This window comes from Triticum urartu, chromosome 6A, assembly GCF_056163025.1.
Source record: "Triticum urartu cultivar PI428250 chromosome 6A, HENAU_Tu73, whole genome shotgun sequence".
Taxonomy (NCBI): domain Eukaryota; kingdom Viridiplantae; phylum Streptophyta; class Magnoliopsida; order Poales; family Poaceae; genus Triticum; species Triticum urartu.
Genome location: NC_141878.1, coordinates 294,433,769 through 294,461,505, shown reverse-complemented (window position 1 = coordinate 294,461,505; position 27,737 = coordinate 294,433,769).

The window sequence follows — 27,737 nt, the reverse complement described above, 5'->3', positions numbered from 1 at the left end:
CCAACAGTTGCACACGTGATACGTGGCGAAAAAGGTGGTGCAGAAATCGAAACGTCCGATTTATCTACTCCACTCACCGCGGGACGCTCCGCCTGGCGCGCTTCCACCCAAATTTCGAATCCCGTGAGATCCGGGATCCTCTGTAACCGATCTCACCAAAGATTCCAGTCAGAGATATCACTCGACAGATGTCACTGGACAAACCAGTCGGTGATTTTTGAATCAATCAAGGCGACTGAAACGAAGTCGAAAGTTTCAAACAGTTGTCCTCCACTCAGAGAAGGAGACAAGGCAGATCAAGGGCGAGAACTAGGTCAACTACCGTCCTTCTTTTTCACTCAAACCTCGATCCATTCGGGGGCTAATGATGTAGACACAGACCTAGGGTAGGGTAATAGGCCTGACCTATACGCCCCACCTAAAGTCTTGTCCTAAGAACTAAGGATTTCAAGAGTCAGAAGCAGAAGACCAACAAAGGTGTCGAAGCGAAGTCCACTCGACCTATCAATCACTCGGAGACCTCTCTTACTTAGGTCACTCGACCACCAAACCACTCGACATATCAGAAGACCTAAAGCCACTCCGCGCAGCAACGGTCAATCATTCATTCGCATACTTAATGCTCATTTGTAGCACTTTAATACAGGCGTTATCTGTATTACCTCCTCTTAATGTATATTGAACCCTGTGTAACGGAGGGGAGCTGGGGTCCTGGCGCACTCTATATAAGCCACCCCCTCCTCTGGGACAAGGGTTCGCATCCTCTGTAACTCACACACGTATAATCCAGTCGACCGCCTCCGGGCTCCGAGACGTAGGGCTGTTACTTCCTCTGAGAAGGGCCTGAACTCGTAAACCTTGTGTGTACAACTCCTCCATAGTTAAGATATTGCCTCTCCATTCCTACCCCCATATTCTACTGTCAGACTTAGAACCACGACAGATGCCATGTGTCGGTCACCCTTGACGAAAGCACTTCTGTGATGCGCGATTTATCATCATGGAAGTGGACACTTCCGTGATGATAATTTTGGTAATGTCATGGAAGACTTCTACTACAGCACAGGTATGACTATCTTGGTTATGTCATAAATTTGTCATGGATGTACATGCATGACAAAAAAAGGGACCTACTGTGACAAACACGTATCATGACGGAAGTGTATTTTTTTGTAGTGATGTCAAGCCTCTAACCCTACTTTCCTAGCAAACCATTGTTTGGCTGTGTTGCCGCTTTGCTCAGCCCCTCTTATAGCGTTGCTAGTTGTAGGTGAAGCTGAAGTTTGTTCCATGTTGGAACATGGATATGTTGGGATATCATGATATCTCTTCTTTAATTAATGCATCTATATACTTGGTAAAGGGTGGAAGGCTCGGCCTTATGCTTGGTGCTTTGTTCCACTCTTGCCGCCCTAGTTTCCGTCATACCGGTGTTATGTTCCTTTATTTTGCGTTCCTTACACAGTTGGGTGTTATGGGGAGCCCTTGACAGTTTGCTTTGAATAAAACTCCTCCAGCAAGGCCCAACCTTGGTTTTACCCTTTGCCTCACCACCACCTACTTTTGCCTTGGGAGTCGTGCTCTCGAGTGTCATCTTTATTTTAACCCCCCGGGCTAGTGCTTCTCTAAGTATTGGTCCGAACTAGAGTCCTTTGCAGCGCCACCTCGGGGAAACTTGAGGGCTGGTTTTAGTCGTACGGAGCGCTCATCCGATGTTACCCTGAGAACGAGATATGTGCAGCTCCTATCAGGATGTCGGCACATCGGGCGGTCTTGCTGGTCTTGTTTTACCATTGTCGAAATGTCTTGTAACCGGGATTCCGAGTCTGATCGGGTCTTCCTGGGAGAAGGAATATCCTTCATTGACCGTGAGAGCTTGTGATGGGCTAAGTTGGGACACCCCTACAGGGTTTGAATTTTCAAAAGTCGTGCCCACGGTTATGGGCAGATGGGAATTTGTTAATATCCGGTTGTAGAAAACTTGAAACTTAACTTAATTAAAATGCATCAACCGCATATGTAGCCGTGATGGTCTCTTTCCAGCGGAGTCCGGGAAGTGAACACGGTTCTTGTGTTATGCTTGAACGTAAGTAGATCCAGGATCACTTCTTGATCACTTCTAGTTCACGACCGTTGTATGTGAACGTAGAGCTTATCAAACCCGATAATCACGTGGTGTCTCGGCACGACGAACTATAGCAACGGTGCATACTTAGGGAGAACACTTATACCTTGAAATTTAGTGAGAGATCATCTTATAATGCTACTGCCGTACTAAGCAAAATAAGATGCGTAAAGGATAAACATCACATGCAATCAATGTAAGTGATATGATATGGCCATCATCATCTTGTGCCTTTGATCTCCATCTCCAAAGCACCATTTTGATCACCATCGTCACTGGCTTGACACCTTGATCTCCATCGTAGCATTGTTGTCGTCTCGCCAACTACTACTTATACGACTATCGCTACCGCTTACTGATAAAGTAAAGCATTTACATGGCGATTGCATTTCATACAATAAAGCGACAACCATATGGCTCCTGCCAGTTGCCGGTAACTGTGTTACAAAACATGATCATCTCATACAACAATTTATATAATCACGTCTTGACCATATCACATCACAACATGCCCTGCAAAAACAAGTTATACGTCCTCTACTTTGTTGTTGCAAGTTTTACGTGGCTGCTACGGGCTTAGCAAGAACCGTTCTTACCTACACATCAAAAACCACAATGCGGTATAGAGATTGCTTTTTGATCTTCAAAAAGAACCGTGTTCATTGAATCTGATTCAACTAAAATTGGAGAAACTGACACCCACTAGCCACTTGTGTGCGAAGCACGTCGGTAGAACCAATATCACGAAAGCGTACGCGTAATGTCAGTCTGAGCCGCTTCATCCAGCAATACCGCTGAATCAAGAATCAACTAGCGACAGCTAGCAATATGTATATACCCACGCCCACAAATCCTTTGTGTTCTACTCGTGCATATAACATCTACGCATAGACCTTGCTCTGATACCACTTTTGGGCAACGCAGTTGCAACTCCTATCAGGATGTCGGCGCATCTGGCGGTCTTGCTGGTCTTGTTTTACCTGTCGAAATGTCTTGTAACCGGGATTCTGAGTCTGATCGGGTATTCCCGCTAGAAGGAATATCCTTCATTGACCGTGAGAGCTTGTGATGGGCTAAGTTGGGACACCCCTGCAGGGATTTGAACTTTTGAAAGCCGTGCCTGTGGTTATGGGCAAATGGGAATTTGTTAATGTCCGGTTGTAGAAAACCTGAAGTTGACCTTAAATAAAATACATCAACCGCGTGTGTAACCGTGATGGTCTCTTTCCGGCGGAGTCCGGGAAGTGAACACGGTGTTGGAGTTATGTTTGACGTAGGTTGTTCTAGGATCACTTCTTGATCATAGTTTTATCGATCGTGCCTTGCCTTCTCGTCTCGCTCTCATTTGCGTATGTTAGCCACCAAATATGCTAGTCGCTTGTTGCAGCTCCACCTCATACCATTACCTTACCTATAAGCTTAAATACTCTTGATCGCGAGGGTGTGAGATTGCTGAGTCCCCGTGACTCACGAATACTTCCAAAACCAGCTTGCAGGTGCCGATGAGTCCATGCAGATGACGCAACCAAGCTCAAGGAGGAGCTCGATGAAGATCTTGTCCTTTGTGTTGATCCGTTTCCAGTTGATCAGTAGTGGAGCCCAGTTGGGGTCGATCGGGGATCTGTGTAGCATTTGGGGTAGTCTTCTTTTATTTTGGTTCCGTAGTCGGACCTTGATTGTATCTGATTGATGTAATGCTTTATTCATGTAATTGTGTGAGGTGGCGTGTGTAAGCCAACTATGTATCTCTTTCCCTTATGTATTACATGGGTTGTGTGAAGATTACGTCACTTGCGACATTGCTTTCAATGCGGTTATGCCTCTAAGTCGTGCTTCGACACGTGGGAGATATAGCCGCATCGACGGCGTTACAAGTTGGTAATCAGAGCCTTCCCCGACCTTAGGAGCCCCCTGCTTGATCGAATAGCTTGCGTTGTTGAGTCTAGAAAAATGTTTTGAGTCGTTTAGGATTTATATATATCGGAGAGTTAGGAATTCTTTTTACTCCTCAGTCACTTCGTCGCTCCAGTGAGGCATCCTGACGTAGAGTTTTGACTCTTCTCTTCTAAAATTTCACTAAATATTTTTTTAGGATCACGCGGGTATCTTGGAATCGTTCCGATGGTTTTGTGACGAGAACATTGTTCTTGGTGCCTCCTGTCATTTAGGGGTTGTGGCAGTGTCCCGGGGAGTTGAGCTCCGAGGTGTTGTCCTCACAATTTTATCGTTGCAGTTCTGGAATACCTGAGTTTAGTTTCGCCAACATCGAAAATCTCTTTTATGCAGTTGTTGGTGAGATAACCTCGACGCCACCCAGTACTGGGGCGGGAGTTCGGGAGTATTGCCATAACTCGTATAACGGATGCTTTTCGAAGGTTGAGGTAGATGATTTCCGAAGGTTTCTTGGTTATGTGTTGAAGGATGGATACAGCTGGATGTAGGATTTGTTAGTTTTGGGTGAGATATTATGCTTCCCCTGTATCCCCAACACCTGATTGCATAACCGGAAAATTTCAGGAGTTTATAAGTGGGAATTCAAGTAGCTCTTAGGATATCTTTCCGACAGATGTATGATATGAAATTGGGGTTCGACGTCTAGTGGTCCGCCTATCCACGGTTGGTTTTACAGTGGTCTCGTTGTGTCTTAAAGAGTCCTTGGCTATGCTGACTCGGGGACGCTTCGTATGTCATGTGCACTGCCTTCTACATGATGGTGCTGTATGATCGAGCCCGTGTAGGCCCCACCACGAAAACTTCGAACGAAATCTCTATCATATGTTTGTTCCGGCTTATTTTTCAAGCCAATCCTTTGTTTTGTTTTGAGTTGTGGTATTCGAGTTGCTTCGAAGTCAAATGTTGATTCCATACCTTTCCTAAGCGGTGTTCTCATACTTCTATGTGAGTACCAATCCCTCATGATAATCGAGATTGTCATGGCAATCCTTTTCAACCGGCGTGTTTTCTCTTCAAGTGGTTCCGACCTTTTCAACATCAGCAAGATCAATTATCAGTTCTTCTCAACGGTGTTTGTTTCATCCGTCTCCAAGTTGCCTTTGTTTTTCCCACCCTCCCACCCTTGTTTCTTCAAGGACTCATATTTGTTCATCAAGTATCCTTTTATTCATGTGAAGTCTCTCTATTCTTTTCCGTCATGTTCTTACCCAGTGATTCTCATGAAGATTCTAACAGAGCTTCAAGTTATCATTATTCGTCCTTTTTCTTCTTCGGTGGTTTCAATTCAAGCTTTGTTGAGTATATCCTTTCCTCATTTCAATGTTTTTTTCCATGCCGGTGCACCTCATAATCTTTCACCGCTCGCTATTCTATTGTTCCGGAGTGCTCAAGATATCTCGAAGATTCGTGTTTCCACTCTTAATCCGTTCAAGCTATTTTGAGGATGTTATCTCATTCAAGCCATTTAATTCAACCGGTGCATTCTCCTTTTCAAGTAATCTTTTCAACGGTGTTTCTTTTGAGTGGGCCCTAACCCACAGGTCTTTCTCCAGGATCTTACCTGACTCTTCTAATTTTCCCGGAGCTTCTCAAATTCTTTTCCAAGTTTGACGTAAGAATGAGTTATCATCAGTCAAATGCTTTTCTCCAAGATCTGTCGAATTCTTTTCATCGTTGGCTCAACCTCTTCGTTTTGATTCTTCCGGAGTGTCTAAATAATTCTTGGTGGTGTTTCTCGTCATCATTCTCAACATTTGAAGACCGAAGAAGATTTTTTATCTCTCAATCTTGTCCATTCTCTCGATGATTCATGATTCTAGTTTGTTGCCATCCTCTCATAATTGTTTTCATTTGTGACAATTCTTTTCACCCATCCGAAGAAATTCAAGAGTCTTCTCAGTTTGATTAACCGGAGTCCATCATTTCAGGTTTATTCATTCTCAGCTTTCAGCTATCATTCTCCAAATCTTACTGGTGCATCATTAAAGTATTCTCTTATCAGTTTGTGATCTATTCATTCTCATATATCAAATTCCCTGAAGTATCTTCATTCATTCTCTAACTCTTCCCGGTGTTTCTTTATCTTTCCTTCGTTCATTTTCAATTATTACGGTGGTTCATTCAAGTTTCTCTTCTTTCGTTTATCATATCAATTTATTTGTTATTTCTATCCTACCGGTGGTTCGTTGAATACCTTCTCAAGTTGGCGCCATATCTATCCTAATCCTTTCTTCGAGAATAAGTTGTATGCAATACATTTGCTCATCAATTTAATTGGTGAAGGAGGAGCATAACATAATTCTTATTCTTGATTCACCCAAATGATTAATTCTTTATTCCGGAGGCTCATCAAATTCTCGGTTCGAGATGCTTTATCTATTCTTTTCCCGGAGTTCCGAGTTCTCTCAATTATTTCATCGCGAAGATCCATCTAATCATTGAAAGGATTCACCTTGTGTTTTCAACTTCTCCTTCCTTTCGTTTGATCATTCTTTTATTACCGGAGTTCTTCATGACGATTCTACATGTTGGTTCATAAAGGATTTAATTCCGTCTAGAAGTTTTTCATTGACATTCTTTTCTGAGGAGCTCATGCTTTCTTCATCCTGTAATCCGGAGTGCAATTGTTTCTCCCTTATCTTTTGAGGTGGTAATATATCATTCTTCATTCACAAGATTGAGATATTTAAACCCATCAATCTCTTCATTGCAATTATCTTGGGTTATATTTCACCTAAAGTTTTCCCTAAGGATTGTTGCTATTTATGGTGCTTATAAAGGACCCAAGTTCTTTATCCTCCCGGCGAAATACTTTCTCGTCTCCTTATTGATATCAATCCAATTCTTCTTCCCATGAGTGGCAGGTTGTCACCTCATAATTTTGAGATGTATTCCATAAGACCATATCAAGCTTATTCTTTTTGTTGTTGTTGTTAATCCAACAACTCCGTTCGACCCTTCTCCTAAATATGCTTTTTCAAGCTCAATTGAGGTAGAAGATGTTGTTTTCTCCTCTGTTCTTTTAATTCCATTATTTTATCTCTTCCGGAGGCATTGTGGTGTTGCTCTCCTCACTCTTCATCTCGGATTGTCAGGTATATGTTCTTTTCGTGCTCATCCTTTTAACGGAGTGTCATGTCCTCTTTTCAAGTATCCTCTCATCCTGTCAAGATCATGTTCAATTCCTTCCATTTCCAACCGGAGTATTGCCGTAATTGATCTTTATCGTTCTTTGTGCTTCTCGTTTCAACCGGAGTGCTTGCTTGTAATTCTTGTTCATTGCAACCTTTTTCTTATGTCTTCAACCTACAAGGTTCTAGTAATGTTCCTTGTTCCTCTTGTTTAACGGAGTGTTTTCAACTTTGTTCATCTTTGTTGTATTCTTTCTTTCAATTTGTTCAACCTCGCAAGGTTCTTTGGTTTCACTCATTTTTCAAAGAAGCAACTTAGTTTCACCTCACCTCTTCCTCTTCCATTTCCCTCCGGTGCCATCCCTAGGATCTCAGGTCGAGATCCTCTCGTAGTGGTGGAGTGTTGCGACGCCCCGAGACCGATGTGCCAGGTGTCTTCCAGTTATTCCCTGTTGTTGCCCTGTCTTTGCTTGCGTGTCGCATCTTGTCATGTCATCATGTGCATTGCATCATCATGTTTTCAAAACCTGCATCCGTCCGGGTTCCCCCAGTTCCGTCCGTTGTCCGTTCTGAGTTCAACCACACTTGCACACGCCCGCGGCATGTCCAAAATATTATTTTATAAGTGCCCGGAAAATGTTCTCGGAATGGGTTGAAAGTTGGCGTGCGGTCTTATTTTAGTGTAGATAGACCGCCTGTCAAGTTTCATCGCATTCGGAGTTCGTTTGATAGCCCAACCGTTAAACTATAGCGGCAGTATAGCCGGTCACACGTCGCACATTTTTCGGTCTCCGGAAACAGTCGCCGGGACTCCCTCTCTTCTCTTCTCTCAGCTCGAGACTGTCTACACAGCTCACTACAACTCACCGTCAGGCCCTACCTAAACTCTCTTGTCAGCCCGCGGCCCTCCTCGCGCGCGTCCGAAAATTGTCCCGGAGCCGACCCGGACAGTCGTCACCATTGGATCCGGATCATCCCCAAACGTCTACAAAACATCACCGTTTTCCTATTCGGACTCCATAACTATTTTTTTGCGACCGTCTGATTGCGATCGTAGGGATGTGATAGCCCCTACCCAATTCCTAGCTGCTATTTATAGCAGATAAAACCCTACCTAAACTAGCCAACCCTAATTTCTAGGGATCCTCCCCTGTCCAATCCTCGCCGCCGCCATCTTCCCCTTGTTTTCAGCACCACCAAATCAACTCTGCAGCCGCCACAGCTCCTCCCGATCCAAAAATCCATCCCTACCAATCCTGCCCGAGCACCTCGCCACCAACCCTCGCCGGCCATAGGAGCCCTCGCCGGCCGAACCACCACCGCAGGTCCAGTGCCCAGCCCCTGCTCCTTCTCTTCAGTCTTCCTTCCGTCTCCTGTATATCTCTCTCTCAAACTCTCTCTGTCCATGAGCACCATCGCCGCCATGGGAGTTCACCGGAGTGGAGCTCCTTCCTCGGGGCCGAGCTCTCCAAGCCCCGCCGCCAGGGACCTCCTCCGCGCCCTGTTGACCCGCGCCCATCTGCCTCGGAGCCAGCCTCCTCTACATCGCGCCTGAACCAGCACCGAGCTCCGCCGCAAGCCCCTCCCATGGTCTCCTCCACCCGAGAGCCACCAACAGAGACCTCCCGCGAGCCTCCAGGCCGACGCCGTCGCCGTTCCTCCTATGATTCTTTTCCTTCCCCTCGTTTCCTGCTCTCTCCTCTCACTTCTGTCTCTCCCTGAACCAGGCCACCGCCGCCATGGCCTCAAGCTCCGTCATTGCAGGGAACGAGGAGCATGACCCTACGATGCATGGACCCCACGCCCAGATCCCACCATCCCCGGTGAGCTCCGCCTCCCGTTCCCGTCGCGCCACCGTCGCCAGGACTTCTGCCTCGTCACTGCTACCTTCGTTGACCATGCCAGATCCCCTGCATCACTCAGTCCCCGCTTCAGGAACGAGACGATGAGCGCACCAGTGAGGCAGTTGACCGCATCGTTGTCTCCAGATCCAGGCCCAGCTGCCCCTGCAGGCCTCCCCATTCCACAGTTCTGGGCCACGGCCCATGGTAAGGACGCGTCCAGCCCCTCCCCTGTTACTGTTGGGCCGGCCAGTTTCGGCCCGCTAGGTTTTTCCTGGTCCTGTGAATTTTGTCTATTATTCGAAGAGCAGCAGTTTTGCAAGAAACCCCCTAGACTACATGCATATAATAACTCACAATTGGTGCATCGGATTAAAATGAATTATATATGAAAGTTGCTTAGAATTTTGTGTAGTTTAATAATATCCAACTTCCATCCATGTTTGAACTGTTTAAAATGCTGTTTGGTTAAATTTGCTCCTGTGCCATGCTAAAATGATTTTTTTCATAACTAAATAACCGTAACTCAGAACCTAATAATCTTTGTATGTAAATGGGGTGGAAAAATGTCTAGTGTAACATGGTGGCATCACTTTGCATGTCTAACAACTCTAAAAATGGGTTTAGGGCAGAACAGTACCAAACCATAAAATATGCACATGAGGTTTTACCAGAATTGTTGTTTGTTATTTACGGCCTCATTTAAACTTGACTAGATAGGTAGTTTTATTTGCTTCACCCTCTTGTCATGTTTAACAACATTTAATATTGTTGGGTACATAAATGAGAGAGAACTAAATAAGTCATGTGGTGTTTCGCCAATATGCAACGGAGTTGCATGTTGAGCTCCACTTAATTTGTAGGATTGTTTGTGCATTTTGCCATGCCATGTTTCATTAAACCGGACATGCATCATGCCATGATTATGTGATGGTTGTTTACTTTGTTGTTTGTTTCTTTCTGGGTTACTTCTCGCGTTAGCTTCGGTTTCGTTCCGGAGTTGTGAGGATCCGATCATCTACATCCGTTTGTATTCTTCATGGACTCGTTCTTCTTCCTTGCGGGATTTCAGGCAAGATGACCATACCCTCGAAATCACTTCTATCTTTGCTTGCTAGTTGCTCGCTCTTTTTCTATGCCTATGCTGCGATAGCTACCACTTGCTTATCATGCCTCCCATATTGTTAAACCAAGCCTCTAACCCACCTTGTCCTACCAAACCGTTGTTTGGCTATGTTACCGCTTTGCTCAGCCCCTCTTATAGCATTGTTAGTTGCAGGTGAAGATTGGACTTTGTTCCTTGTTGGAACATGGATATTATTGTTGGGATATCACAATATCTCTTATTTAATTAATGCATCTATATACTTGGTAAAGGGTGGAAGGCTCGGCCTTATGCCTAGTGTTTTGTTCCACTCTTGCCGCCCTAGTTTCCGTCATATCTGTGTTATGTTCCCGGATTTTGCGTTCCTTACGCGGTTGGGTTATAATGGGAACCCCTAGACAGTTCGCCTTGAATAAAACTCCTCCAGCAAGGCCCAACCTTGGTTTTACCATTCGCCACCTAGCCTTCTTCCCTTGGCAGTCGCACATCCCGAGGGTCATCTCTATTTTAACCCTCCTGGGCCAGTGCTTGTCTAAGTGTTGGTCCAAACTAGAGTCCTTTGTAGCGCCACCTCGGGGAAACTTGAGGGCTGGTTTTAGTTGTGCGGAGCGCTCATCCGGTGTTGCCCTGAGAACGAGATATGTGCAGCTCCTATCAGGATGTCGGCGCATCGGGCGGTCTTGCTGGTCTTGTTTTACCTGTCGAAATTTCTTGTAACCGGGATTCCGAGTCTGAACGGGTCTTCCCGCTAGAAGGAATATCCTTCGTTGACCATGAGAGCTTGTGATGGGCTAAGTTGGGACACCCCTGCAGGGATTTGAACTTTTGAAAGTCGTGCCCGCAGTTATGGGCAGATGGGAATTTGTTAATGTCCGGTTGTAGAAAACCTGAAGTTGACCTTAATTAAAATACATCAACTGTGTGTGTAACCGTGATGGTCTCTTTCCGGCGGAGTCCGGGAAGTGAACACGGTGTTGGAGTTATGTTTGACGTAGGTAGTTCTAGGATCACTTCTTGATCATAGTTTTATCGACCGTGCCTTGCCTTCTCTTCTCGCTCTCATTTGCGTATGTTAGCCACCAAATATGCTAGTCGCTTGTTGCAGCTCCACCTCATACTATTACCTTACCTATAAGCTTAAATAGTCTTGATCGCGAGGGTGTGAGATTGCTGAGTCCCCGTGACTCACAAATACATCCAAAACCAGCTTGCAGGTGCCGATGAGTCCGTGCAGATGACGCGGCCAAGCTCAAGGAGGAGCTCGATGAAGATATTGTCCTTTGTGTTGATCTGTTTCCAGTTGATCAGTAGTGGAGCTCAGTTGGGGTCGATCGGGGATCTGTGTAGCATTTGGGGAAGTCTTCTTTTATTTTGGTTCTGTAGTCGGACCTTGATTGTATCTGATTGATGTAATGCTTTACTCATGTAATTGTGTGAAGTGGCGAGTGTAAGCCAACTATGTATCTCTTTCCCTTATGTATTACATGGGTTGTGTGAAGATTACCTCACTTGCGACATTGCTTTCAATGCGGTTATGCCTCTAAGTCGTGCTTCGACACGTAGGAGATATAGCCGCATCAAGGGCGTTACATTTACCTCCTATTGAAGAAATACATGGGCTGAATACACCACCAATGCCTAAGGTGGTAGAGGTAAATTCTCTTATGAAGTTTAATGAAAAGGATAATCCTCACAATATGCATCCTGGCCAATGCCTTTATGAGTTTGAAAACTACATTAGAAAACAAGATCACTTCAATTCAAATGTTATGAAACAATTGAAATATAATTCTGATATGATTGCTCGCTTGAGTGACTTGTTATTTAGAATATCAAATGATGTTAGTGGTGTCGGAAAGCATGCTTATATGGTTCAAACTCAACTAGAACAAGTTGCTAAATCTCAAAGAGAATTGCTTGATGAAATGAATCATAATATGCATGACTTTGTTATTAGAGTTGCAACTAGAGGAGGCAAAATGACTCAGGAACCACTTTATCCTGAGGGACACCCAAAAAGAATTGAACAAGATTCACAGAGAGCTGACACTAGTGCACCTAGTCCTTCTAGAAAGAAAAAGAAAAAGAAAAATGATAGGGCTTTGCACACTTCTAGTGAACCCGAAATAGAGAAACCTCCCGATAAAGATAACGAAGTTTCTATCTCACATGATGAAACTGAATCTGGTAATGACCACTCACCTAATGATAATGAAAAAGATAATGATGACGTTCACGAAGACTCTCAACCAACCAATGATAAAGAACCAGATAATGATGTTGATATAGAACCACCTGTTGATCTTGATAACCCACAACCTAAAAATAGAACATATGAAAAAAGAGACTTTGTTGCTAGAAAACATGGTAAAGAAAGAGAACCATGGGTTCAAAAACCTATGCCTTTTCCACCCAAGTCAACTAAAAATAATGATGATGAAGAATTTGAATGCTTTGCTGAAATGCTAAGGCCAGTCTTTTTGCGTACTCGCTTGACTGATATCCTTAAAATGCCTCCTTATGCAAAGTATATGAAAGACATCATCACAAATAAGAGAAAAATACCGGAAGATGAAATCTCCACTATGCTTGCTAGTTACACTTTTAAAGATGGAGTACCTAAAAAACTTGGAGATCTATGAATAGCAACTCTACCTTGCTCTATCAAAAAGAATTATGTGAAAACTTCTTTGTGTGACTTAGGAGCTGGTGTTAGTGTTATGCCTTTTTCTTTATATAAAAGACTTGATTTGAATAAACTCACACCTACTGAAACATCTTTGAAAATGGCTGACAAATCAACTACCATACCTATCGGTGTCTGTGAGGATGTTCCCATTGTTGTTGCTAATGTTACTATTCTGACTGACTTTGTTATACTTGAGATGCCCGAGGACGACAATATGTCGATTATCCTCAGTAGACCCTTCTTGAATACTACAGGGGCTGTTATTGATTGCAATAAAAGCAAGGTCACTTTTCATATGAATGGTAATGAGCATGCAGTGCACTTCCCGAAGAAACAATTCCAATTGAATGGTATTAATGTTATTGAAAAATCTCCGACAATCACTATTGGAAGTTTTCAAATACCTCTACCTACTGTCAAGAAGAAATATGAAATGCATATCCCCATTGAGTTAACTTAGTGATTTACGAAAGTTCTTCGGTTTCATGCTAAACGAAAGTGGTTGTTAATTAGACTTGATCAACCTTATTAATGAATTATTTTTGAACGGTATGAAGTTGATGAATTTAGTACGCACTACTTTCTATCCCTACCTTTTGTTTTCTGTTTTTATTAGTTAAATAAAATAAAATAACATGTTTTGTATGTTTTCTGAACTTCCCGTGCAATAAAAATGACCCAAAAATAGAAGTTCTCAGAATGCGCTTTAAATTTTATATGATTTCTACCTGAATATTTAAGAATTTTTGGTGCAAAAATAACCAGAGGGGGGTACACCAGGTGGGCACAACCTACCTGGGCGCCCCAGCACCCCTTGGCGCGCCCTGCGGGGTTGTGATCCCCACATGGGCCCCTTCACTTATCTCTTCGTCCCACATTTCCACCTACCTCCAGAAAAAAATCACTCTCCCTCTCTCTCCCGAGTTCTTGCTCATTTTGTTGCCAATTTCGATCTCTTTGCTCGAAGCTCCATTTCCGAGACTGTTTCGGGTGATTTTTGCTTGGTATGTGACTCCACCATTTGTCCAATTAGTTTTTTTTAGTGGTTTTTACTTTGAATAAATAGCTACTCTTGGTGTCGCTGTAGATGTGCTTGCATGTTGAATTCTTAGTGTTCTATGTAGTTTGAATGCTTGCTATGGCCTCTATGTATCCCTATGAGTAGTTGCTATTAGTTTTGTTGGAAAAATTCTGTGAACTAAAAATTCAGATTTTTGGTCATAGGAAAAATTGTACGCGGACATGAATATCTTCAGGAAATACGTCTCAAGGAAGAACTCCAAGGGTGTTATTGGGGAGTCTTCTAACAATGATCTCCAGCCTCGGAGGTTGGCGGAGGTACGGCCATGCGAATGGCCGCACATCCTGTTCCTGCAAGAAGCTGGAATTCATGATGAGTTCATGCAATTCATTACCAATGCCGGTCTCACCGATTTCAGCGCAGACGAGTGTGACCAGCACCAAATCCTCACAAATATGTTTCTTCAAAGCTTTACTTTCTTTCCTAGAAATAATCCTCCTGAAGTGAGATTTGATCTATATGCTGAAAATCATTAGATACCACTTACTGAGTTTTGTGACATATGCTTGATCCCTTCTGACGGGAGCTTGGCCGAGCCTAGGCCGGTTGAGTTTAAGGATTTCAGTCAGACTTTGACAGTGGGTGATGAGAGGAGAGTGTCAGCCATCACTGCCGGTGCTTTACATTTTCCTGATGTTCGTTACTTTGCATATTTCATTACCAAATGCTTGCTTGCTAGGGAGAAGTTGGGTGCACTTAGTTCACCAGACCTTGCTATTTTACATCGTGTCATTGAGGGCGACAACACGTATAGCTTGGGGGCTATCGTGGCTTGTCGCCTACACCTTAATAAATCTCAGGGTAAAATACATGGTGGGATTTATGCTACTCGTTTGGTGGCTCACTTCGAGGTTGAGATACGCCCTCATGAATTCCCTTTGACCAAAGTTTACCTAGACCGTGTAGCCATGGATCACCATCACTTCTTACGCATGATCATCCTAACATTGCCATTCCTTATAACTTGGTCTACAATATTGACACTCGTGATGTTATCCCCTTGCCTGCACCTGCTTTGTTTGATTCTGTTGCCAGGGGCGGATACCGGATTATGCATGCTAACATCTTCTCCTACTGGAATGCTCATGCTGCTGCAAAGGCTGCACAGGCACCTCCATAGTGGGATTAGTGGATGTCCGCTCCTCAGCAGTGGGATGAGTGGATGCCTGGTCCTCAAGATCCATACTACCCTCCATGCTACTGATTCACTACCAAGTTAGGTCAAAAGTCTAAGCTTGGGGGAGTATGTGTCTCTCACCGACATTATATTCATGTTCACATATCATTCCATTTGTCAATGTTTACACTTTTTGATTGTATAATCCATGCTTAGATTTATTTTCTTGCTTTCTTCTTGTGTGTTTGAAAAACTTTAGAAAAAACCAAAAAAATAGTTGTAGTAATTTACTTTCTATGCGTGCTTAGTAGTAGTACTAAAAAGAAAATCCAAAAAGATTTCCATGTTCTTCTTTTGCTTGTTGGGAGCTTTCCCGTGTAAATAGTTTTTCTCGTTTTTTCTTTTTATTTGCTTGATTGAAGAAAAAACAAAAACTCCAAAAATATTTCAGTGTGTTTCTCTGAATTTCTTTTCTTTTATTCGAGTTGTACCGAGGAGAAGACCACGATGAAAATGTTGAGTGGCTCTCATATGAATAACGGTTGAACTAACAAGAACCCATTTTATGTTGTCTTCTCCTATTGAATAAAATGTTTGCAGATTCCAGCTTAGTCCATGGAACTCTTGCACTATTACTATTTTCATATCATTCGGTCGTGCAAGTGAAAGGCAATAATGACGATATTCGATGAACTAGCCGTGGCAAAGAGAAACTGGTATGAACTTGACTTGTCTTGTCTGTGTAAATATGTTTAACCTAGTGCTTCAGCTCGTTATGATTAAACATGGTTGCAATGACAATTAGATATTATAGTTTCTCATGCCATGCATAAGTAGCTGGGAGTTAATAATGATTTATCTTGGATATCAACATAGCATTAAAATGATTTGTGATGTAGTATTATGATATGGTATCCTCCTCTAAATGTTCGAGTGGCTTGACTTGGTACATGTTCATGCATGTAGTTGAATCAAAACTAACATAGCCTCTATATTGTTTATGTTCATGAGGTTGATATCCTACTCATGCTAGTGTCCAATGTTACTTATGCATAATGCCTGGTCATGATCGTTGTTGTTCTCTAGTTGGCCGCTTCCCAATCTTAAAATTGCTAGCCTTCGCCTATACTAAGTGGGGATTCTGCTTGTACATAAAAAACCTTGAACCCAAAGTTATTCCAGATGAGTCCACCATACCTACCTATATACGCTATTACCCTGTCGTCCTAAGTAAATTTGCATGTGCCACCTCTAAAAACTTCTAAAAAAATTATGAGTTTTGTGTGCCTGGATCGTTCGTGGAACGACAGGAGGTGGTCGATATCTTCCGTGCTAAGCATGTTATCCTCAGGTCGAGTGTTTATTCACTCGCCATCACACAAGGAAATGGGCTTTAATAGGGATTCCCAGTCCCGAACTAAAAATGCCAATAATTAAAAAAAACTCCCCCGGGACTGTTGTTGGTTTGGACGGCACCCGTTATTTTCGACAAGCCGTGGAATGTGATTGTTGGTGGAGGGGGAGTAAACCTTTACTTTTATCGCTTGGGAACCGCCACTAGCGTGCTTAGCATGGAAGATGTTAATAACCGATGGTCGTGAATGAATGAGAAGGGTGCATGTCTCAAAATTTCATTTATCTCTGTTTTAAAAACTGAGCTCTGGCACCTCTGCAAATCACTGCTTCCCTCTGCGAAGGGATTTCCTATTTACTTCTATGTTGTGTCATCACCTTCTATAAACAAGCGCCAGAAACTGAGTAGAGCTCAACGGTCATGATTTATGCATTGTGTATAGCGAATGTTGGGTGCATCATGACTGGATCTTCTCTACCATGAATTACAATGTTTAGTCGCTACTTGAACTTTGGAGGTGCTCTGCATTTATGTATCGCGGTCTCAGAAAGGGCTAGCAAGATACCACTATTGTCATATTATATCATGGTTGTTTTGACATCATGTTGCCGTTTGAGATATCTTATTATTGCTCGGAGCTGTTATGTCATTGATATGAATCATTATAATCTTTAAGAGTTATTGTTGACATTGTTAGTTATAATGTTGGCTGAAAACCTAGGTGATGTTTAAGCTGACTTATGCAAACAAGAGCAAAAGAGTTCATAAAAGTTTTTCTTTCTCACTTTCAGTTTATCAACTGAATTGCTTGAGGACAAGCAAAGGTTTAAGCTTGGGGGAGTTGATACGTCTCCAACGTATCTATTTTTTCTCACGCTTTTCCTCTTGTTTTGGATTCTAATTTGCATGATTCAAATGAAACTAACCGCGGACTGACGCTGTTTTCAGTAGAACTACCATGGTGTTGTTTTTGTGCAGAAATAAAAGTTCTCGGAATGGAACGAAAATTTTTGAGGATTTTTTATACCAATAATAAGAATTTTTGGTGCCAAGATCCACCGGAGAGGGGCCCTGGGTGGGCACAACCCACCAGGGCGTGCTCCCCTCTCCTGGCGCGTCCAGGTCGGTTGTACCCACCTGGTGGCGCCGCTGATGACCCTCCTGATACTATAAATTCACATTATTCCAGAAAAAATCAGGGTGAAAGAATTATCGCGATCCACGAGACGGAGCCGCCGCCAAGCCCTGTTCATCCTCGGGAGGGCAGATCTGCAGTCCATTTGGGGCTTTAGACAGGGGGATTTTCGATCTTCGTCATCACCAACCTATCTCCATCGCCAATTCTATGATGCTCCCTACCGGGAGTGAGTAATTCCTTCATAGGTGTAACATCCCAAATTTTCAATTTGGAATGTTATACACTAGATCATCATTGCATATCATATTTATTGCATTTTGGTTGATCCTAGAAATTTCACGCAACTCAAGGACCCTCGGAGAGAGTTGGGGATTTCGTTATTTTCATATTTGAGTTGTCTCAAATTTTGAAAATAGGATCTTTTGATTTTATTTATTTTATCTTCAATTATTTCTATTACAAAAATATGAGAGAGGGAATAAAATGACTTTCCCAAAATAAAGAAATATTGAGGATTTAATAAAAAAATCAAATAAGATTTATTTTGAATTTAGGAAAAATGTGCGTTTTTCAAAATTCCATTTAGGCCCCAAATAAATGTTCATCCTGTGCGGCTTGATTTTATAAGCCGGGGAAAATTTATTTCGGGATTTTTGGAGTCCGTTTAGTATTTCTTTTATTTTTTCTTCCGAGCGTAATTATAAAAAAAACGTCCGAACCGACCTCGGGCCATTTTCGGCCGGGACTCTCCTGGCCGGGCCTCTTATAAGCCGCCCCGCCCAACCCTAACCCTAGCCGGCTCCCGCCGCCGCCTCGCCGCCCCGCCGCCGTGCCGCCGCTGCCGGACCCGCCGGACCACCGCTGCCTCCATCGCGGGAGTTGCCAGAGGTAGTTTTTTTAGTCTCCGGTTTTCTCAAAAACCGTTGGTTTTCCGACGGTTTTGCTCATTTTTTTAGTTTCGGTTTTTTTAAATAGATTGGTTTTCCGATTTATTTAAATAGCGAGCGTTCGTCCGTTCGTTCGTTCTAGCGAACGCTCATCGTTTTTCTTTTTCTCGGATTAACTCCGTGATTTTTCTGATCGCGATTTCTGATCCGATTTTCGTTTTAGTCTAACTTTTCGCTCGTTTATCGGATCAGGCGATTCAAGCACCTGGAGTTTCATCTCGAAACCCTCTTTCCGTTTAACCAACTTAAACAAGTTTTTGCCACTGTAAAAATTGCGTTAGATCCAGAATAGTAAACGAAGCCTGTTTCTTTTGCCTTTTGTCTTGCGTTGCTTCGTTCGATTTGACTCTTTTTGCCAACCAGAGTTCTTAAGTTGAACTTTCTTGTTAGATCTCTTATTTGAGTTTTACCTATGCATTAGTTGATTACTTATTGTATGCTTGTTTGTTTGTGATAGGGTACCCGGAATGCGCCGCTTGCTACTTCGAATCGCTAGGTTTCCTGGATTATCAGCAAGGCAAGTAACACTTTGATCATGCTTTCCCACTACCCAGTTTTATTGCATTAGATCAATCCTCACACATTGCATGATTAGGATCTAATTAAATTGTGGGTTTGGGAAGTAGTTGAGGTAGTACCTATTACCTGTTTATTATCAAACCTTTGGGAGTTACTTCTACGTTTGCTTATTATGCCATGTTATGCTAGTAGACGTGGATTGGGTGAGTGTATCCATGACAGATGTGAGATTGTTAATTAATGGTTTATTTAAGGTGGCAACTTAAACACACATCTGGGTGGATTGAGGTACCTGGGTATTCCAGGATTGCCTGTTTTCTTTATGGACTGCCACCCAGGCTCAAAGGGATCATGAGATTATTCATGCTAGAAACTTCCGTGTGCAGCCACAAGCTATTATGGGCTCTAGCATAGTTGATTAAGTTGTGCGAACTCCTATAGTGGTAGACTACCAGATGTAGGGGAAAGTAGGTGTAACGGTCTACCCGATCGTAAGGTGCTAGCGCTTTTGAAAGACTATGTCCCGGTCATCCGTCTTCTCAAACACCATGCAGTGCGAGAAAACAAACGGAGGCGATCGAGTCTTGTCGGGAAAAGTGCGCAAACCTCTGCAGAGTGTATAAACTAATCATGGTTAGCCATGTCCCCGGTTATGGACATCTTGAGTATCTAGTACCTGGATTATCATGTGAATCTCAACATGTTACTCTAAAATTTAATTTGTTGGGTTTTGTTTAATGATGATGCTTAATTGGGATTGAGAATGCTGTCAACCATTCTCAATGTTTAACAACTACCATGATAGTTAAATAAAATTTATTCCTTTGTAGTAGGGAAAAATTGGCTTTACGCAAAATTGTAACCATAGAGCTTTCCACCAGCCAAATATGCATATAGAATAGCCGTTTCATTCCATTACTCTCTATGTGTTACTTTGCCAGTATATTCCATGTGCTGACCTGTTTCGGGCTACAACGTTAATGTTGCAGACTTTTCAGACGACGATTAAGGAGTTTTTAGGTCATGGTTCTATACTCAGTGATGCCGTTGGAGTTGATGGACTCACTTATCTTCCAAGCCTTCCGCTGTTATGGTTATTAGATGGCCTTAAGCCATCTTTATTGTAATAAGTTCTCTATTGAGACACTCGATGTAATAAGTGTGTGATTGCTACTCTGTTATAAATCCTTCAAGTACTGTGTGGTGTCAGCATTACTGATCCAGGGATGACACCAGAGCATAGAGATTGGACCGTTTGAGGTCTGGTCGCTACAAGATGGTATCAGAGCACACGCGATTGTAGGACATGACCACTAAGCTAAAGACCTAGATCACTACTCACTCTCTTCTCTTTCTGTCTTCTCATCTTCTCTACTTTTTTAGGATGGCAGATGCAAGGAACAAGTTCACTCAACCGGATGAAGATACACCCTTTGGACGTCATTTGAAGGAAGTCACTAGATATATGAACATAGGAGTACCAAGCTTCACCGGCACCTACAACGCCACTTTACCTGAAGAAGAGCGCTGGATGATTCAAGTTAAAGTTCCAAGAAGGACGTTCATGCCAGTCACTGAGCCCATAGAGTTTTCTTTTGAAGCACCAACTTGGAGTCTAGGAAAGAGCATGGAAGCTCACATCGCCATGGGACGCATTGGAGAAGTCAACCGAAATGATCTCAAGGATACTATCTACCAGATTTGTGGGCGCCGAGATGAGCACTGGGAGATGATCAGCACCAGAAAGGATAGATCAATTGCAGCTTTTATCCACGAGTTAAACCAGCACATTCGACGTCAGGAGAACTAGATGTGCGCCGACATGATAGATCTGAAGAAGGCAAGGACAAGAATCAAGGAACTGGAGGAAGAACTCAAGGCTACTCGTGACGATTATGAAGAGGAAATTGAAGTATTAGTGGATAAGAATGCCGACCTAACAATGAAGATTGGAATATTTATGGGAGTCCCTACACCAGTAGAAGAAGACGAAGAACCCAAGGAGATTCGCCCGGAAGACTACATCATCATCGACGACACCGACTCGGATCCAGATGATAGCAATGATGACTATGTTGATGAAGCTGGAGCAGATAACATGGAGTCTGCAACCGAAGAATATTTCTAGTAGACCACCTCATCAGTAGTAGTAGTCCACCATGTAAATATAGTAGTCCGAGCACTTTTGCGATAGTTAGATCGATTGTATGCCCTTGTTTGATTGATTGAATGAAGTGAATTGTTTGCTTTTGCCTCATGTGCATATGGATAGTGTTTTCTCTTTAGACCCCCTCTATTCTTAAATCTCATCTTTTCTAAAAACCCTCAGATGCCTCTGAGACATGACCCCGGATTTACCTTCCCACCGGAGATCACCCAGTTGATCCAGCAGCAGAACACACTGATGCAGTTGCTAGTCCAGAATCAGAACAACAACCCACCACCACCACCTGTTGATCACTTAGACCGTTTTCTTGGGCTGAATCCGCCGGTGTTTTCCAGTAGCACCGAGCCGATAGTAGAAGATGATTGGCTCCGCAAGATAGCTAGAGAGTTGACCACAGCAGGATGCACGGATGCGGAGAAGGTGAAGTTTGCCGCACATCAGCTTGAAGGACCAATAGCATCATGGTGGGAGAATTTCACAGCCACTTTCCATGTTGACACTGTCACGTGGGACCAGTTTCACCAGGCTTTTCGAACTGCCCATGTTTCAGCAGGAGCTATGGCCATGAAGAAGCGAGAGTTTCACAACTTGCTCCAAGGAGGGCAGACAGTTGGCCAGTATGTAGAGGATTTTAGTAAGCTAGCACGTTATGCCCCAGATGACGTTGCTACGGATGCAGCAAAGCAGGAGAAGTTTCTGGAAGTACTGAATGATGAGTTGAGCATGCAGTTGCTGGTAGCCACTTTCAACAACTACCAGGAGTTGGTAGATCGTGCCCTCATGATTGAAGGGAAGCAGCAGCAGATTGAGAACTGCAAGAGGAAGTATGGACAAGGGAAGCACACTTCAGGAGCTCAGCAGAAGCCACGTTTTACCCCTAGACCGGGAGGTCATTTTCAGCATACCCATGGAGGAGGTAGCTCGCACAATCACAATGGCACCAAGAATGGTAATGGTAATGGAGGAAGCAACGGCCAGAACCGCACCAACCCATCGACCCCAGCCAAGAGAGACCTCAGCCAAGTCACTTGCTTTAAGTGCCAGAAGACCGGACATTATGCCAATGAATGTCCAGAATCACAGAATGGAAATGGCAATGGAAGCTCTGGGAAGAAGCCGAACCCTTTCAATAGGGGACAGGTGAACCACGTTAACATGGAGGAGGTTGAAGAGCAGCCGGATGCAGTAATCCCTAAGTTTTGGTTAAGTCATTTACTGCACTTGTTCTTTTCGATACCGGTGCATCGCATTCATACATATCAAGGGGATTTGTGGATAAGTATAACCTACCCACCAAAGTACTTAGAACACCTATGTTAGTAAGCTCACCAGGAGCGGAATATATGGCTAGCCAAGGATGTTTTCAAGTGTTTGATAATATTGGAATCACAAGGTTTGGATGTAATTCTGGGTATGGATTGGTTGTCGATGTATGGAGGAAACATTGATTGCGCCAGTAAGTCGATCTTTCTTACCACCCCAGAAGGGAGAAGGATCAAGTATGTATCCCGGCATGTGTCGAAGAGGACTCAAGTAAATTGTTTAAGAGGAGTTGTGCAGGAGGAAGTACCAATAGTGAAGGATTTCCCTGATGTATTTCCAGAAGAATTGTGAGGCATACCACCGAATAGAGATATTGATATTTTGATTGAGCTTTTGCCAGGCACCGGGCCAATATCAAAGAGACCATATAGGATGCCTGCAAAGGATTTGCTGGAAATTAAGAAGCAAATTAAGGAGTTACTAGATAAAGGATACATTCGCCCAAGTTCATCGCCTTGGGGATCGCCAGTACTTCTAGTGGAGAAGAAGGATGGATCGTTAAGGATGGTTGTTGATTATCGAGGATTGAATGAAGTAACCATCAAGAACAAGCACCCACTACCGATGATCAATGATCTGTTTGATCGATTGCAAGGAGCTAAGGTGTTTTCCAAGATTGATCTGCGATCAGGATACCACCAGTTGAAGATTCGAGAATAGGATATACCCAAGACGGCTTTTACCACCAGGTATGGGCTGTACGAGTATACTATTATGTCATTTGGTCTGACTAACGCACCTGCATATTTTATGAACATGATGGACAAAGTGTTTATGGAGTTCTTGGATAACTTCGTTGTAGTGTTCATTGATGATATGCTGGTTTACTTGAAAAATGAAGAGGAGCATAAGGAGCATTTGCGTTTGGTTCTTGGAAAGCTCGGAGAACATCAATTATATGCCAAATTTAGCAAATGTGAGTTTTGGTTGAAAGAAGTTGGATTTCTCGGACACGTTATATCCGGAGAAGGTATAGCAGTAGATCCCACTAAAGTTGATACTGTGACCAAGTGGGAAGCGCCAACCACAGTTGGAGAGATCCGGAGTTTTCTTGGACTCGCGGGATACTACCGGAGGTTTATTGAGAATTTCTCAAAGATTGTGAAGCCTATGACGGAGTTGTTAAAGAAGGATACCAAGTTCATATGGATTGCGGAATGTGAGGCTAGTTTTCAGGAGTTGAAGAAACGTTTGGTTACCTCACCAGTGTTGATTTTGCCAGACCAGACCATGGATTATGAGGTGTATTGCGACGCTTCTCGTCGAGGACTTGGAGCAGTACTTATGGAGGAAGGAAGAGTTGTTTCATATGCCTCACAACAGCTTAAGCCTCATGAGTTGAATTATGCTACGCATGATTTGTAGTTAGCAGCCGTAGTGCATGCACTGAAGACTTGGAGACATTTTCTGATTGGAAACCATTGCGAGGTGTACACGGATCATAAGAGTTTGAATTATATTTTCACACAGAAGGAGTTGAATCTCAGACAAAGGAGATGGTTGGAGCTCATCAAGGATTATGATATGAAATTGCATTATCACCCCGGAAAGGCTAACATAGTAGCTAACGCGTTGAGCCGTAAGAGCCATGTCAACACCTTAATGACAGGAGATTTACCAAGGGAGTTAGCCGAAAATCTTCGAGAGCTTTGTTTGGAAATAGTTCCGAGAGGCTATGTAGAAGCATAGGAGATTCAGTCTATGTTGATGGATAGGATCAGAGAAGCCCAAAAGACTGATAAGGAGATTGACGAGATAAAGGAGAAAATGAGAAAAGGAAAAGCTAAGGGATTTCGTGAGGATGAGCACGATACCTTATGGTTTGAAGACCGTGTTTATGTGCCAAATGATCCGGAGATCAGGAAGTTAATTTTACAAGAGGCCCATGATTCACCATATTCGATTCACCCAGGAAATACCAAGATGTATTTGGATTTGAAGGATATTTTCTGGTGGACCAGAATGAAGAAGGATATTGTGGAATATGTAGCAGTTTGTGATGTATGTCAGAGAGTAAAGGCAGAACATCAGAAGCCAGCCGGATTGCTACAGCCATTGCCCATACCCAAATGGAAGTGGGATAAGTTAGGCATGGATTTTATTACAGGATTGCCCAGAACACGTTCAGGCTATGACTCGATATGGGTTGTAGTCGATCGTTTGACAAAGGTAGCTCATTTCATTCCAGTGAAGACTACCTATACCAGTGCAAAGTTGGCAAAGATATACATGACTAGAATCATTTGTCTGCATGGAGTTCCAAGGAGTATAGTATCAGATAGAGGAACCCAGTTTACCTCAAAGTTCTGGAATCAGTTGCATGAAACTTTGGGAACCAGACTGGAGTTTAGCACAACTTTCCACCCGCAGAAAGATGGACAGACTGAGAGAGTCAATCAGATTTTGGAGGATATGCTAAGATCTTGTGCACTAGATTATGGATCTAGTTGGGACGAGAATTTGCCGTATGCAGGGTTCTCTTACAACAACAGCTATCAATCCAGTTTGAAGATGGCCCCTTTCGAAGCCTTGTACAGAAGGAGGTGCAGGACTCCATTCTACTGGGATGAAGTTGGAGACCGCCAGTTGTTTGGACCGGATCTGATAAAGGAATCTGAACAGAAGGTGAAATTAATTCGCGACAGGCTGAAGGTAGCTCAATCTAGGCAGAAGAGTTATGCAGATTCTAAACGCAAGGAGACAGTTTACGAAGTCGGAGACCGAGTTTATCTTCGAGTATCACCACTTCGAGGAGTTAAGCACTTTGGAGTTAAGGGAAAATTAGCGCCACGTTTTGTAGGGCCATACAAAGTTTTGGAGCGTATGAGAGAAGTAGCCTACAAGTTGGAATTGCCCGAAGGATTGTCGGGAGTTCACGACGTGTTCCATGTATCCCAGTTGAAGAAGTGCCACACAGAGATGGCTGACATACTGCTGAGAGATACGGTACCACTGGAAGCAATTCAGTTGGACAGTGATTTGACCTATGAGGAGAAACCAGTTAAGATTCTAGAGTATGCTAGTCGAGTCACCCGCAGCAAGGTTATCAAGTTTTGCAAGGTTTAGTGGAGCCACCACACGGAGGATGAAGCCACCTGGGAACGAGAGGAAGAATTGCTGAAAGACCACCCTCACCTATTTTCTAGCCAACCCGAATCTCGAGGGCGATATTCATCTTAAGGGGGGTAGGTTTGTAACATCCCAAATTTTCAATTTGGAATGTTATACACTAGATCATCATTGCATATCATACTTATTGCATTTTGGTTGATCCTAGAAATTTCACGCAACTCAAGGACCCTCGGAGAGAGTTAGGGATTTCATTATTTTCATATTTGAGTTGTCTCAAATTTTGAAAATAGGATCTTTTGATTTTATTTATTTTATCTTCAATTATCTCTATTACAAAAATATGAGAGAGGGAATAAAATGACTTTCCCAAAATAAAGAAGTATTGAGGATTTAATAAAAAATCAAATAAGATTTTTTTTGGTTTTATTTGTTATTTTATTTGAATTTAGGAAAAATGCGCGTTTTTCAAAGTTGCATTTAGGACCCAAATAAATGTTCATCCTGTGCGGCTTGATTTTAGAAGCCGGGGAAAATTTATTTCGGGATTTTTGGAGTCCGTTTAGTATTTCTTTTGTTTTTTCTTCCGAGCGTAATTACAAAAAAACGTCCGAACCGACCTCGGGCCGTTTTCGGCCGGGACTCTCCTGGCCGGGCCTCTTATAAGCCGCCCCAGCCGAGGCCCAAGTCGCCGCCCCGCCCAACCCTAACCCTAGCCGGCTCCCGCCGCCGCCGCATCGCCGCCGCCGCCGGACCCGCCGGACCACCGCTGCCGCCATCGCCGGAGTTGCCGGAGGTAGTTTTTTTAGTCTCTGGTTTTCTCGAAAACCGTTCGCTTTTCCGACGGTTTTTCTCGTTTTTTTAGTTTCGGTTTTTTTTAAATAGATCGGTTTTCCGGTTTATTTAAATAGCGAGTGTTCGTCCGTTCGTTCGTTCTAGCGAACGTTCGTCGTTTTTCCTTTTCTCGGATTAAATCCGCGATTTTTCTGATCGCGATTTCTGATCCGATTTTCGTTTTAGTCTAACTTTTCGCTCGTTTATCGGAATCAGGCGATTCAAGCGCCTGGAGTTTCGTCTCGAAACCCTCTTTCCGTTGAACCAACTTAAACAAGTTTTTGCCACTATAATAATTGCCTTAGATCCAGAATAGTAAACAAAGCCTGTTTCTTTTGCCTTTTGTCTTTCGTTGCTCGTTCGATTTGACTCTTTTTGCCAACCAGAGTTCTTAAGTTGAACTTTCTGGTTAGATCTCTTATTTGAGTTTTACCTGTGCATTAGTTGAGTACTTATTGTATGCTTGTTTGTTTGCGATAGAGTACCCGGAGTGCGCCGCTAGCTACATCGAATCGCTAGGTTTCCCGGATCATCAGCAAGGCAAGTAACACTTTGATCATGCTTTCCCACTACCCAGTTTTATTGCATTAGATCAATCCTCACACATTGCATGATTAGGATCTAATTAAATTGTGGGTTTGGGAAGTAGTTGAGGTAGTACCTATTACCTGTTTATTATCAAACCTTTGGGAGTTACTTCTACGTTTGCTTATTATGCCATGCTATGCTAGTAGACGTGGATTGGGTGAGTGTATCCATGACAGATGTGAGATTGTTAATTAATGGTTTATTTAAGGTGGCAACTTAAACACACATCTGGGTGGATTGAGGTACCTGGGTATTCCAGGATTGCTTGTTTTCTTTATGGACCGCCACCCAGGCTCAAAAGGATCATGAGATTATTCATGCTAGAAACTTCCCTGTGCAGCCACAAGCTATTATGGGCTCTAGCATAGTTAATTAAGTTGTGCGAACTCTTACACTGGTAGACTAGCAGATGTAGGGGAAAGTAGGTGTAACGGTCCACCCGATCGTAAGGTGCTAGCGCTTCTGAAAGACTATGTCCCGGTCATCCGTCTTCTCATACACCATGCAGTGCGAGAAAACAAACGGAGGCGATCGAGTCTTGTGGGGAAAAGTGCGCAAACCTCTGCAGAGTGTATAAACTAATCATGGTTAGTCGTGTCCCCGGTTATGGACATCTTGAGTATCTAGTACCTGGATTATCATGTGAATCTCAACATGTTACTCTAAAATTTAATTTGTTGGGTTTTGTTTAATGATGATGCTTAATTGGGATTGAGAATGCTATCAACCATTCTCAATGTTTAACAACTACCATGA